The sequence below is a fragment of the Perca fluviatilis genome, chromosome 22 (genome assembly GCF_010015445.1).
Source record: "Perca fluviatilis chromosome 22, GENO_Pfluv_1.0, whole genome shotgun sequence".
NCBI classification, from domain to species: domain Eukaryota; kingdom Metazoa; phylum Chordata; class Actinopteri; order Perciformes; family Percidae; genus Perca; species Perca fluviatilis.
In genome coordinates this window covers 3,571,525-3,585,373 of record NC_053133.1, presented here as the reverse complement: position 1 = coordinate 3,585,373, position 13,849 = coordinate 3,571,525, and the positions used below count along the sequence as shown (strand labels likewise).

The following is a 13,849-nucleotide window of genomic DNA, read 5'->3' as shown; positions in this document are numbered from 1 at the left end:
TGGGAGGATGTACATTTAGTTTTGAGTAATGTACTTGGCTATAAGATTCCTTTCTTATGTACTGTCTTGTAATTGGGCCATATTTCACTTGTAACAGTACAGAGGGACAGAAACTGGTATAAACCCGATTGTCCTAAACAGCAACAATAGTTTGAGGTCATACATGAAATAAGGGAAATGGAAAGGTTGAACTAGGTCTGAGAAAAGGTGCCAAAAGATTGCAGAAGTGGACATTTTACTTAAATAAAGCATAAGGACATTGCAGCTTGGACTCATTAGTGGATAAAGCAGTGACTTGAAATGTATACATTTTATTTCTATTTTTGTATCACCGCCTTTCCTCACAAGACTTGTTTCTCCCCTTTTTTACGATTTATTTTATTTTTATGTTATGTTTATGGTGTTGTTTTTCCATATATCACTCACAAATTGAGGCGACTGTTCAGTTGTTACAATGTACTGAAAATTCAATAAAAACTTCACCAGATGCATTTATGTTTTAGCGATAGTGCGTCGTAATTTCCCAATACAGAATTAACACATCGCCAAAATGTAAGTCTCACAGACAAGATATGGTATGATCAACATGAATATGAATTCATGAATAACCAAAAATATTTTGTATAATTTTAATATAACTAACATTCGCTTAAAAGGATTGGATGTGTTTAATGTGGTGAAAGATGTCGCACAAAAGAGTAGTAGTAGTAGTAGTAGTAAGTAGTTTAGCTAATTATAATAAATATACAAACATTAAACATTTTTAAACCTTATGTGATCAGTGTTAATAACAAATGTAAGATGAGATTCAACGTTGCCCCAAAATTTCTTTCTTTGTAAAACGTCAACGTTAAAAGTAAGTAGTACTACTTTTGCATTTTACTCTGGTCTTATGCTATCTGCATTTCAACCTGAGCTCAGAGCTTCGTACTATGGATTTTACTTATTATTTACAAACATTACCAGTGTTAAAAAAACAAAGTGCTTGTGACATTTTTGTATTAATACAGCTTTTAAAATGATATTGTATTCTCCTTGACGTACACAATATGTATAAAAATGTAAGATGAGATTCAACTTTGCACCCTGCCCTGTTTTGTTTTTGTGTAAAACACCAACGTTAAAAGTAAGTAGTACTATCTTGAAGTATTTAATAATAAGTATAAGTAAGTAACCCTGGTCTCATGTTATCTGCATTTCAACCTGAGTGCTAGATTATTTTAATTGTCTTTTTTTCTATCTACAACATCTATCAATGTTGGAAGATCTCTTGAGTAGAATAGTTTCTACCTTTAACAGAGCAAGGGCCTCTAGCTTGCAGTTGTGAGCTAAGGTCAAACTCTGCTCTGCACGCTACACACACACACACACACACTCACACACACACACACACACACACACACACACACACACACACACACACACACACACACACACACACACACACACACACACACACACACTCATTTATATGTTTTATGAGGACCAACTTTATAACCATCACTTGTGGGGGCCACCCTTTCTAAAGGTGCTAGACGTATGAAAAAAATCAAGTATACTCAGCATAGCTTTGTTAGCTTATACCTTCAAACATCTGAATTGATAAAGTAATGACTTCCCCATCCTATATGGGGACTTGTAAAAAACTGAGTTAACATGGTTGGTTGGACCTCATTTGCATGTTATTTACATAATTCACACAAATTCCATCGTGATTAGTGGGGACTTTGCAACAAATAAATTAAATAAAGGTTTAATTTACAGATTTAATCCATGTAGAATGAAAATATGAATAAACAGTACTTTAATAACAAAATTTGTAAATTCATCTTAGCTTAGTCGTTTATAGATAGCGTATACGTGGAGCATGAAGCTTGAAAAACCATCACACATCTTAACATAGCAAAACATATGATTTATTGATATACAGTTGAAACCAGATATTTACATACACTTCAGAAAACTTATCAGTAAACTTTTATTTCTTTACTGTCATACATGAAATCAGAGTAAACTTTTTCTGTTTTAGATCTCCATTTGAGTTAATTGGTGGCACGCCTGTGGATGCATATAAAGGCACACCTCTTTCTTTGACATCATGGGAAAATCAAGAGAAATCAACCAAGACATCAGGAAAATGATTGTGGACCTCTACAAGTGTGGCTCATCCTTAGGTACAATTTCCAGATGCCTGAAGGTCCCACGTTCATCTGTTCAGACAATAATACGCAAGTATAAAAAACATGGGAATGTACAACCATCATACCGCTCAGGAAGGAGACGGATTCTGAATCCCAGAGAGGAAGGTTTTTTGGTGTGAAATGTGCGAATCAATCCCAGGACAACAGCAAAAGACCTTGTGAAGATGCTAGCTGAAACTGGTAAGACAGTGTCCACAGTAAAACAAGTCCTGTACCACCATGAGATAAAAGGTTACTCTGGGAGAAGAAAGCCATCACTTCAAAACCACCATAAAAAGCAAGACATGTGGACAAAAATCTTAATTTCTGGAGACATGTCCTGTGGTCTGACGAAACAAAGATTGAACTCTTCGGCCATAATGATAAACGGTATATTTGGAAGAAAAAGGGCGAAGCTTTGAAGCCTCAGAACACCATCCCAACTGTGAAGTATGGGGGTGGTAGTATAATGTTATGGGGCTGCTTTGCTGCAGAAGGGCCTGGTGCACTTCACAAAATAGATGGCCTCATGAGAAAAGAAAATGTTGTGGATATATTGAAGTAACATCTGAAGACATCGGCCAGGAAGTTAAAAGGAAGTTCCAAATGGACAATGACCCCAAGCATACCTCCAAATTAGTTACAAAGTGGACAACAAAGTCAAGGTATTGGAGTGGCCATCACAAAGCCCTGATCTCAATCCCATAGAACATTTGTGGGCGGCACTGAAAAGGCAAGTGCGAGCAAGAAGGCCTACAAACCTGACCCAGTTACACCAGTTCTGTCAAGAGGAGTGGGCCAAAATTCCATCAAACTATTGTGGAAGGACACCCAAAACGTTTGGCCCAAGTGAAACAGGCAATCCTACCAAATACTAAGAAAGTGTTCCGGCATTGGAGGTGTCGATGATGATGATGAAAAGGGATTTAGGAGAGCCGGTTGCCGTCAGTGGTGCAAATAAATACGGGGTGTTAGGCGTTGTTCCGGGGGACGGATGACACCACTCCAGATCCTCTGGGAAGAAAAAAATAACACATTACAATCACAGTCGCAAAAAAAAAAAAAGAAGCATTTTAACTATTTTGGCAAATAATTAGCACATAAAAATTAGACCCACCATTTTGCTAGTCTTTGTGTCTCACGATTTTAGGTCTATAGAGGGTCCGTGGCATGGGCAGAGACTGTTGGTCAGCATCCCCAAATATCAATCTTTTTCTCATGTTTTCATAAGAACTCCTTATTTTGTCTCTTCTGATGACATAGTCAATGGTATCAAACTGTTTCTTCAAAATCTCCCAGTCACACCATTGTATAAAGAAGACATTTTTAAACCATTTGTTGTATTCCTCGTTAGAAACAGGGTATGGTTTTAACTTCCATTCTTCAGGACCACGGGCTGCAACTAACTTCTCCCTTTCGCTGCATACGCTAAGGAAAATAAAATCCTCTGTAGGTCTAGTGAAACGGTCTGCTTCCACACGATAGATACTGGCGCCAATGCTACTGTCCCATTGACACACATACACTAGCTCAGGTAAGCCAGGATTGTCAAGGTCTGGGCAGACAACCTCACGAAAAAGGCTCCAGTCTTTCACAGAGATTGTACAGGCTGTTTTGGCTTTGCTAGATAGTTCGACAGCAACACTAGTGTAAACAGCTAATGTCACGTATCCTGCACTGTATCGAATTGAATATCTGTATCCATTGACACCGACATATTCTAGATCAGATGTACACGATTCAGTCATGCTTGTAGGAAAGATCTCTGGACGGAATCGCTTCTTTCTGGGAGCCTGGCTCAAACCGCCTGTTGTTCCAGTATTAGCATCGCCGTCGTCTGATGCCTCTGTTCGAGGGGCCTGTCGCAAGCCAAATAGTGTTCCAGTCTCTCCAGCTCCCCATGACTCTTTTTGGGGCTTAGTGTACAGAGCAAATGTAGTGGGTCCTACTCTAGCTGTCTCACCTTCTTCAACATCAGATGATCCTGATTGTTGTCCAGATGTGTGGATAGACATGGCTGAAAAACGATTCCTCTTGTTTTCACCAAAAGAATTAAAAAAGAAAATCCGCAGCTGGTTTTGTTGAAGGGTGAGAAAAAACGAGCTTGTTAAAAAGTGAGCAGCCATCATGAAACCAAGACTTTTAAATCCTACAAGCCACGCCCTGCATGCCGATTTAACACCCACAACAATAGCCCTCACATTTACAAGCTAACCATTGGTCTATCAGGCGTTTTTAACACCTTTACAAATGTAAATACATCATCACGTCAGGAGAGGTAACCCCACCCTACGCAGTATGGCCGCGACATCATCACGACTGCGAGATGCGCTCCCAGATTCGGCCGCTAGAGGCACAGCTGCGTGATGCGCACACATCTTTGATTTCTCACTGGTTCGCTTATTTGAATTGAAAACGCTATTTCTGGTATAGAGTGTTGGAGCATGGGAAAAAGGGGTGTGTTGGGAAAAGGGGAGTGAACACCAGGCCAGAACGAAGCAGGCCACGAGGTTCAGACACCGGCCTAGCTATGTGCATCTCCAACCTTTGGGCTAAGTCATTTCTCCCAACCTTACACAGCGATGCATGTACGGTTTCCACGATATTGAACGTGTCATGATTTACATGCTCTGTGGATGCTTTTACAAGGTCACTGACACTCGTGACACATTCAGACTTGCTGCTTGGGAGATGCAGGGTCCATATGAATTGTGTCATGGTGTCAGCGTCGAGGTCCCCGAGTGTATGGCACACATTCTCCCTGACATCAGCTGCATTTCCTTGGATAGCTTTGCGATATTCAGCAAAGGTAAAGGGTCGTGGGCTGATTTGACGTTTGGCCACCGCACGGGTGCCGCTAAGGATCCTTTCCACCAGGTCATTACGGTGTCGCGCTTCAGCAGGATGATCAAGACCGCGCGGGCTTTATCGCTGAAGCGCCGGGCGACGCATCTGCTATCTGCGTTCTATGAGTCAGACGATCCATAACGGCTCGAGCAATGGGCCTTCGACCAAACACTTGTATGTCGCGCAGGAAATACTTGAGTCCCACAAAATCCTCAGTGCCGGAATCGTCCAAGATGGCAAGTATTCTCTCCGGACACCTCGGGTGCTGCGGCCGAGCCACAGAAGACGTTGTGGTTGTCGTTGTCCTCCCAGGTTTCCATAAACGTCTTACAAACACCGTTGCCCTTCTTCCTTGCATGGTCGATCAAGGCCCTAGCCCTGTCCCGAGTGCCTCTCATAGCCTGGATGTACTCCAACTCTTCACCTGATATCATCTCGTGGTGCAACAGAACATCGGCCACGTAGTTCACTCTGGCCATGTTACTGGCCTCTATGTAGCTAAGTCTTTTTCGGGTAAGACTTTCCATGGTAAGATACTCTGTGTGAGGCCACATTCAAGATTGTTAGACAGTGGATGCTTGTTTGGACATGTGTGTCTTTCATAAAGTAAAACGGGAAACCCTCTCTCTCTCTCTCTCTCTCTCTCTCTCTCTCTCTCTCTGGTTCCTTACACACGTTCTGCTCACTGCTCCAAATAGTGTAAAGATACTTGATTTAATTCTTACTCAGTCCCTCATTTCAAACGCATCTGTGGCATGTTCTGTCGCTGTCTGCTTCAGTCTTTATACTATTGTAAGGGGGGTGTGGTTAGGAAAATTCTGGAAAAGAGGTGTGGTAAGGAAGCGTTCTGGGCGTGGTAAAAAATAAAAAATTGACATCTTTCACCACATTAAACACAACATTTTTTAAAGTCAAATATGCTAGTTACATTAAAATGATACAAAATAAGTTTTGTATTCACAAATTCATGTTGAACATACCATATCTTGCCTGTAAGACTTACATTTTGGCAACAATGTGTTAATTCTGAATTACAACGCAACTTCAAGTTAGAACTACTTACTTTTAATGCTGCCGTTTTACAAAGAAACATATTTGGGTCAGGTTGCAAGTTGAATCTTTTCTTACAACTACTGCGTACATCGAGGAGAATTAAATATAATTTTAAAAGCTGTTGTATTAATACAAAAAAAATTTACAAGCATACTTTTTGTTTTTTAACACTGATCACATAAGTTTTAAAAATGTTTAATGTTTGCATCTTTCACCACATTAAACACAAACAATCTTTTTAGTCAATGTGGTTACATTTAAATGATACAAAATAAGTTTTGTATTCACAAATTAAAATTCATATGCATGTGTGTGCGAACATTAGTGGCTCACATGCAACATGACAACATGTACTGACAACATGAACTGTGTCTGTTTGTGTGCGTGTGTTTCATGTGTATAATGGCACACAAGCACAGGAAAGTTGTAGGAGTGTGTGTATGGATGAATATTATACTTTTTTTTTTTCTATGGCGGTCATTTTGACCGTAAACAAAAAATAAGTGTGACTAAGTTGAATAAATCACTCAAAATTCAAAGAAAGTAGTCACAATGAATGTTATGTGTTCAAATGCCATTTGTGGTTTTGTGTGATCTGTTGAAAATGTTTTTTTTTTTTTACTACTTCTCACTGGTTCGCTTATTTGAATTGAAAACGCAATTTCTGGTAGAGTGTTGCTGTGGGCATGGGAAAAAAGAGGCGTGGGAAAAAGGGTTATGTTGGGAAAAGGGAGTGAACACCGATCCCCGGGCCAGAACGAAGAAGGCACAGCCAGATGAGTACGGAGCAGCGGAGGACGCAGGACAGCCAGACATATGGACTAGAGCTAAGCATGCACAGACATACGATCAACATGTACTGACAACATGAACTGTGGCTGTTTGTGTGTGTGTGTGTGAGAGCGTGAGTGTGTGTGTGTGTGTGTGTGAGTGTGCGTGAGTGTGTGTGTGTGTGAGTGTGTGTGAGTGTGTGTGAGTGTGCGTGAGTGTGGGTAGAAATGCATTGACCTTTGGGCTTAGGCCCATTCACGCTTATTACAATCACTTACTTGGCCTGTTGTAAGAGGAGCCTTACACATTCCTATTTTACAACCCTGCCTTACACACGTTCTGCTCTCTGCTCCAAAGAGTGTAAAGATACTTGATTTAATTCTTGGTCATTGGCTCATTTCAAACGCATCAGTGTTACTCAAACTTACATTCATGCTGTGTGTAGAATGAAAAACCTATCTTTCTCTGTTTCAACCGGGAAGAAACCCTTTTTATGCTCAAAATTTAACGCTACACCCCTCTTCTCTCACTGACTCATTTCAAACACATCCGGATATTTCATCTCTAACGCTCATTGGATCATTTAAATGAAGATATTTCTATTTCCTGTGACGCCCTCATTGCATCACTTAACGCACGTCATTTCCGGGGGCACGCCTTCCTTCTAAAAGCTTCCAGAACAGTCCAGTCACACACACCTGGAAGGCATCAATCACATTTCTGACAGGTCGTGACCTCTTGACCCCCCAGGTCAAAAGGTCATCCATCAAAATCCCACATTCCAAAGTGACAGTAACCTCCGCTTATTATCTCTCATATTGGTCCTTTAAACCTTAAAGCTGAACTAAGAAAGCAGTGAACATCAAAAGTATTACGTGTTGAATTAATGCTTTCATGTTTTGTTTTTTGTGAAAAAGGAACCTTAACCACAGAGGCTCTGTGGCGCAATGGACAGCGCATTGGACTTCTAGTTCTAGGTAATCTCTGAAGAAGTGATTCAAAGGTTGTGGGTTCGAGTCCCATCAGAGTCGACCTGTAGCTATATAATTTGATGAAAAAAGGCAGGGGTTTCCATAGAATTTTAACTGAGCATCTCTTCTTAATATTTAATTGCATACTGTGGTTGCTTTTTTTCATTTAATGCCCTACAGTAAATATATTACATATTGGTCCTTTAAACCTTAGAGCTGAACTAAGAAAGCAGTGAACATTAAAAGTATTACATGTTGAATTAATACCTTCATGTTTTGTTTTTTTGTGACAATTGTTTATTACTACCAGTGGCTCTGTGGCGCAATGGACAGCGCATTGGACTTCTAGTTCTAGGTAATCTCTGAAGAAGTGATTCAAAGGTTGTGGGTTCGAGTCCCATCAGAGTCGACCTGTAGCTATATAATTTGATGAAAAAAGGCAGGGGTTTACATAGAATTTGAACTGAGCATCTCTTCTTAATATTTAATTGCATACTGTGGTTGCTTTTTTTAATTTAATGCCCTACAGTAAACATATTACATATTGGTCCTTTAAACCTTAGAGCTGAACCAAGAAGGCAGTGAACATCAAAAGTATTACATGTTGAATTAATACCTTCATGTTTTTTTTTTTGTGACAATTGTTATTACTACCAGTGGCTCTGTGGCGCAATGGACAGCGCATTGGACTTCTAGTTGTAGGTAATCTCTGAAGAAGTGATTCAAAGGTTGTGGGTTCGAGTCCCACCAGAGTCGACCATTAGCTATTGCAATTGCTCACATAATGACGCTACTTAGATGGTATTTTTCTCAATTTTTTTCTTAATAACATTTATTGGTCATTTCTTTTATTTTACTTGCCTACAGTAAATATATTACATATTGGTCTTTTAAACCTTAAAGCTGAACTAAGAAAGCAGTGAACATCAAAAGTATTACGTGTTGAATTAATACTTTCATGTTTTGTTTTTTGTGAAAAAGGAACCTTAACCACTGAGGCTCTGTGGCGCAATGGACAGCGCATTGGACTTCTAGTTCTAGGTAATCTCTGAAGAAGTGATTCAAAGGTTGTGGGTTTGAGTCCGACCAGAGTTGACCTGTAGCTATATCATTTGATGAAAAAAGGCAGGGGTTTACATAGAATTTGAACTGAGCATCTCTTCTTAATATTTAATTGCATACTGTGGTTGCTTTTTTTAATTTAATGCCCTACAGTAAATATATTACATATTGGCCCTTTAAACCTTAAAGCTGAACTAAGAAAGCAGTGAACATCAAAAGTATTACGTGTTGAATTAATGCTTTCATGTTTTGTTTTTTGTGAAAAAGGAACCTTAACCACAGAGGCTCTGTGGCGCAATGGACAGCGCATTGGACTTCTAGTTCTAGGTAATCTCTGAAGAAGTGATTCAAAGGTTGTGGGTTCGAGTCCCATCAGAGTCGACCTGTAGCTATATAATTTGATGAAAAAAGGCAGGGGTTTACATAGAATTTGAACTGAGCATCTCTTCTTAATATTTAATTGCATACTGTGGTTGCTTTTTTTAATTTAATGCCCTACAGTAAACATATTACATATTGGTCCTTTAAACCTTAGAGCTGAACTAAGAAGGCAGTGAACATCAAAAGTATTACATGTTGAATTAATACCTTCATGGTTTTTTTTTGTGACAATTGTTTATTACTACCAGTGGCTCTGTGGCGCAATGGACAGCGCATTGGACTTCTAGTTCTTGGTAATCTCTGAAGAAGTGATTCAAAGGTTGTGGGTTCGAGTCCCACCAGAGTCGACCATTAGCTATTGCAATTGCTCACATAATGACGCTACTTAGATAGTATTTTAAATTATCACGTTTCCTTAATATCTGATAACATATTTGGTCATTTCTTTTATTTACTTGCCTACAGTAAATATATTACATATTGGTCTTTTAAACCTTAAAGCTGAACTAAGAAAGCAGTGAACATCAAAAGTATTACGTGTTGAATTAATACTTTCATGTTTTGTTTTTTGTGAAAAAGGAACTTTAACCACTGAGGCTCTGTGGCGCAATGGACAGCGCATTGGACTTCTAGTTCTAGGTAATCTCTGAAGAAGTGATTCAAAGGTTGTGGGTTCGAGTCCCACCATAGTTGACCTTTAGCAATTGCTCACAAAATGACGCTACTTAGATAGTATTTCAAATTTTCACGTTTCCTTAATATCTCATGACATATTTGGTCATTTCTTTTATTTAATTGCCTACAGTAAATATATTACATATTGGTCCTTTAAACCTTAAAGCTGAACTAAGAAAGCAGTGAACATCAAAAGTATTACGTGTTGAATTAATACTTTCATGTTTTTTTTTTTGTGAAAAAGGAACCTTAACCACAGAGGCTCTGTGGCGCAATGGACAGCGCATTGGACTTCTAGTTCTAGGTAATCTCTGAAGAAGTGATTCAAAGGTTGTGGGTTCGTGTCCCACCAGAGTCGACCTTTAGCTATTGCAATTGCTCACAAAATGACGCTACTTAGATAGTATTTGAAATTATCACGTTTCCTTAATATCTCATGACATATTTGGTCATTTCTTTAATTTAATGGCCTACAGTAAATATATTACATATTGGTCCTTTAAACCTTAAAGCTGAACTAAGAAAGCAGTGAACATCAAAAGTATTACGTGTTGAATTAATGCTTTCATTTTTTTTTTTTGTGAAAAAGGAACCTTAACCACAGAGGCTCTGTGGCGCAATGGACAGCGCATTGGACTTCTAGTTCTAGGTAATCTCTGAAGAAGTGATTCAAAGGTTGTGGGTTCGTGTCCCACCAGAGTCGACCTTTAGCAATTGCTCACAAAATGACGCTACTTAGATAGTATTTCAAATTATCACGTTTCCTTAATATCTCATGACATATTTGGTCATTTCTTTAATTTAATGGCCTACAGTAAATATATTACATATTGGTCTTTTTAAAAAGGAAAAATTTATTTTTTTTTTTTTTTTTTTTTTTTTTTTTTTTTTTTTTTTTTAAAAAAGCGTTTTTTTTTTGGGGGTTTTTGGGGTGGTGTTTTGTTTTTGTTTTTTTTTTTTTTTTTTGTTTTTTTTTTAAGGTTTTTGTTTTTTTTTGTTGTTTTTTTGTTGGCGTTGTTTTTTTTTTTTTTTTTTTAATTTGTAAGGGGTGGGTTTGTTTTTTTTTTTTTTTTTCTTTTTTTTTTTTTTTTTTTTTTTTTTTTTTTTTTTTTTTTTTTTTTTTTTTTTTTTTTTTTTTTTTTTTTTTTTTTTTTTTTTTTTTTTTAAGGAAAAAAAAAGAAGAATAATTTTTTTTTTTTTTTTTTTTTTTTTTTTTTTTTTTTTTTTTTTTTTTTTGTGACAATTGTATATTACTATCAGAGGCTCTGTGGCGCCACAGAGCCTCTGGTGTTAAGATTCCTTTTTAGTTAGAACTAGAAATTCTATGCGCTGTCCATTTGGCGCAATGGACAGCGCATTGGACTTCTAGTTTTAAATAATCCCTGAAGAAGTGATTCAAAGGTTGTGGATTCGAGTCCCACCAGAGTCGACCTTTAGATATTGTATTTGATCACAAAAGGCAGCAGCCAACCTTCAAACTGTAGACCGTTATATGATATCAATAAGAACACATTTTGAAAAACAGGCGGGTTTGGTGTCCTAGCTATCATCATCTGCCGAAGCAGCTCGGTGAAAGCCGATCAGAGGACATCCTTCCCGAGTCTTGCCCTTCCGTCTGCAGAGACAGTGCTCGTGTGAAGGACAAGGCCGTGCGTGCGTGCGTGCGTGTGTGTGTGCACCTGTAGCGTTGCAACACCGCCACTGCTGATCTGCCATGGAGCCGCAAAATACACACAAGCTCATGACAACACACACACATACACACACACACACCGCGAGCGGACACGCACACACACAGACACAGGCACAGATAAGCGCCAACAGTGAGACTACATACACTGTATGAGTGTGATGGTATGTTACCAACCTGTCATTGAGCTTCCCTGTTAGCGCGGAGACGCAGACCAGCTGCTAGTTGCCCATACTGATGCTGCTGCTGTGTCTCTGCTGATGCTGTTCAACCTCTCCGTCGTCTGAGCACATGCTGCGTTTAGGTCCCGTGTGAAAGATCGGAGATAGCAGCTTTGATCTGGAAACAACGTGTCTATGGTATATAAAATATTAAAAAAAAATTTTGAACATCAGGAATTACACAATGTAAACCTTTCATGTAAATGTACATCAATCTCTAAGTTAAGAACTACTAGCCAGTCAGAAGCAGAGTATGAGAGCGTGCCCTGACAGTAGCTAGGTAAGGACTACTAGCCAGTCAGAAGCAGAGTATGAGGGCGTGCCCTGACAGTACCTAGGTAAGGACTACTAGCCAGTCAGAAGCAGAGTATGAGGGGGTGCCATGCTAGCAGCTAGGTGAGCATTATAACGTGTGTTCCAAAGTGACCACGTTTGTCTCTGAAGTAAAGGCTGGACTACAATAGAGCTGTTTGGAGCAGTTGGTGAACAGTGTTTTCTGTTGGAGATGGTAAGTCCCTTTGGGGTTTTGTAAACCTATAACATGCACAAAAAAGATATAAAACACAATAAAGGAAAGGGAAAAAGCCAAAAAACATAGTATGAGCACTTTAATAATTATAATAAATTGAATTTATATAGCGCTTTTCACGAACTCAAAGTCACTTTACAGGGTAGGTATAGATAATAAAGACAAACAAACAAAAGAAAACAAGATTCAGGCCCAGATGAAAAGGGGAGGGGCGTGGGGCTAGGGATAGGCAGTGGTGAAGAGATGGGTCTTGAGGCGAGACTGGAAGGTGGTGAGGGACTCAAGGGTGCGGATCTCTTGGGGGAGGGAGTTCCAGAGCCTGGGAGCTGCCCTGGAGAATGCTCTGTCCCCAAAACTGCGGAGGCTGGACTTTTGGATACAGAGGAGACCAGCTTAAATTTAAACAACCACTCCAATTGTTCATGTACTATAAATGACAATGCATTCTGGGAGAAAATAATATTACAGCAATACCTGCCAATGTTACAGATTACAGGTATGTTCTGTAAATACAAATGCATCTTGGGAAAATAAAGGAAAAGGCGGGAATTACACTGCTGTATGTCTGTTTACGGTAAAATACCTCAAACTTTAAAACAGTATGCATACTGTAAATAAACCGTAGTTCTGGCCAAGCTGCTGCCAGTACAATACTGTAAATTTACAGTGAAAAGTTTTACAGTTTTACCACCCATTCCTGTAACCTATCCCATTTGATCATTACAGGTGTAGAACACATTTCCCCTGAGTCTCTGTCAGTGTACAGTTCGGACAATTCACACCATTAACATGTAAGCAGAATTAAGTTTTGAGATTATGATCAAGCATGAAAAAAACAATACACTGCTCATTCTGTATTCTTTAAGTGAGTCACTGTGTGCAAAGTAGTGCTACTGTTGCACTACTTTGGTCATTGCACAGGGTTGAAAGAAGTATTCAGATCCTTTACTTTAAGTACAAGTACTAATACCACACTGTAAACTAGGGCTGCTCCTTCTTAGTCGATTAGTCGACTAATCGGTCGTTTTGGTCTTAGTCAACTTAGATTTCTTTAGTCGATTAGTCATGTTTTATGCTTTTTTCATGCTGAATGACTTATTTCCAAGAAACATACGAGCATATCTCTGGTAAACACAAGAATTAAAGTGGTGCTTTTGCATGACTCTTGGCGGAGAAACTCAGATTTACAGATCTGTCGATTAAATCAACTAATCGATTAGTCGATACAATTGAATGAGTGTTAGTCGACTAAGAATTTCTTCAATCGAGCACAGCCCTACTGTAAACATACTCTGTTACAAGTAAAAGTCCTGTTACTTAAGTTAAAGTATGTGAGTATCATCAGGCAAATCTACTTAAAGTAGCCTATTAACAGTAAAAGTGCTCGATGCAGAACTCTCCTCCCACTGTAGTGTGTGTAAAGGATCCAACCAGTTGTGTGTTTAATGGTCTCATCATCTCAGCTGTTA

General features: G+C 39.0%; 1 protein-coding gene and 7 non-coding genes across 9 annotated transcripts in view; 7 read left to right on the top strand and 1 right to left on the bottom strand.

Annotated features, from left to right (window-relative positions):
* The window catches only part of steap2 (STEAP family member 2, metalloreductase), a 67,762-nt gene that overhangs the window by 52,660 nt on the left and 1,253 nt on the right, over positions 1 to 13,849 (bottom strand). Inside the window, exon 2 of one of the 2 annotated variants that reach the window (XM_039790528.1) lies at positions 11,808 to 11,984. The gene's annotated coding sequence lies outside the window, so the exon portion shown is untranslated. The remainder of the gene's footprint in view (positions 1 to 11,807; positions 11,985 to 13,849) is intronic. The other variant, XM_039790529.1, reaches the window with a different exon arrangement.
* Positions 7,785 to 7,882, top strand: trnar-ucu. The gene is made up of 2 exons: positions 7,785 to 7,821; positions 7,847 to 7,882. It is a non-coding gene; the product is annotated as a tRNA-Arg (tRNA).
* On the top strand, positions 8,134 to 8,231 carry trnar-ucu. Its single transcript has 2 exons — positions 8,134 to 8,170; positions 8,196 to 8,231. It is a non-coding gene; the product is annotated as a tRNA-Arg (tRNA).
* trnar-ucu lies at positions 8,481 to 8,578 on the top strand. The gene is made up of 2 exons: positions 8,481 to 8,517; positions 8,543 to 8,578. It is a non-coding gene; the product is annotated as a tRNA-Arg (tRNA).
* trnar-ucu lies at positions 9,168 to 9,265 on the top strand. The gene is made up of 2 exons: positions 9,168 to 9,204; positions 9,230 to 9,265. It is a non-coding gene; the product is annotated as a tRNA-Arg (tRNA).
* Positions 9,515 to 9,612, top strand: trnar-ucu. The gene is made up of 2 exons: positions 9,515 to 9,551; positions 9,577 to 9,612. It is a non-coding gene; the product is annotated as a tRNA-Arg (tRNA).
* trnar-ucu lies at positions 10,201 to 10,298 on the top strand. Its single transcript has 2 exons — positions 10,201 to 10,237; positions 10,263 to 10,298. It is a non-coding gene; the product is annotated as a tRNA-Arg (tRNA).
* On the top strand, positions 10,546 to 10,643 carry trnar-ucu. The gene is made up of 2 exons: positions 10,546 to 10,582; positions 10,608 to 10,643. It is a non-coding gene; the product is annotated as a tRNA-Arg (tRNA).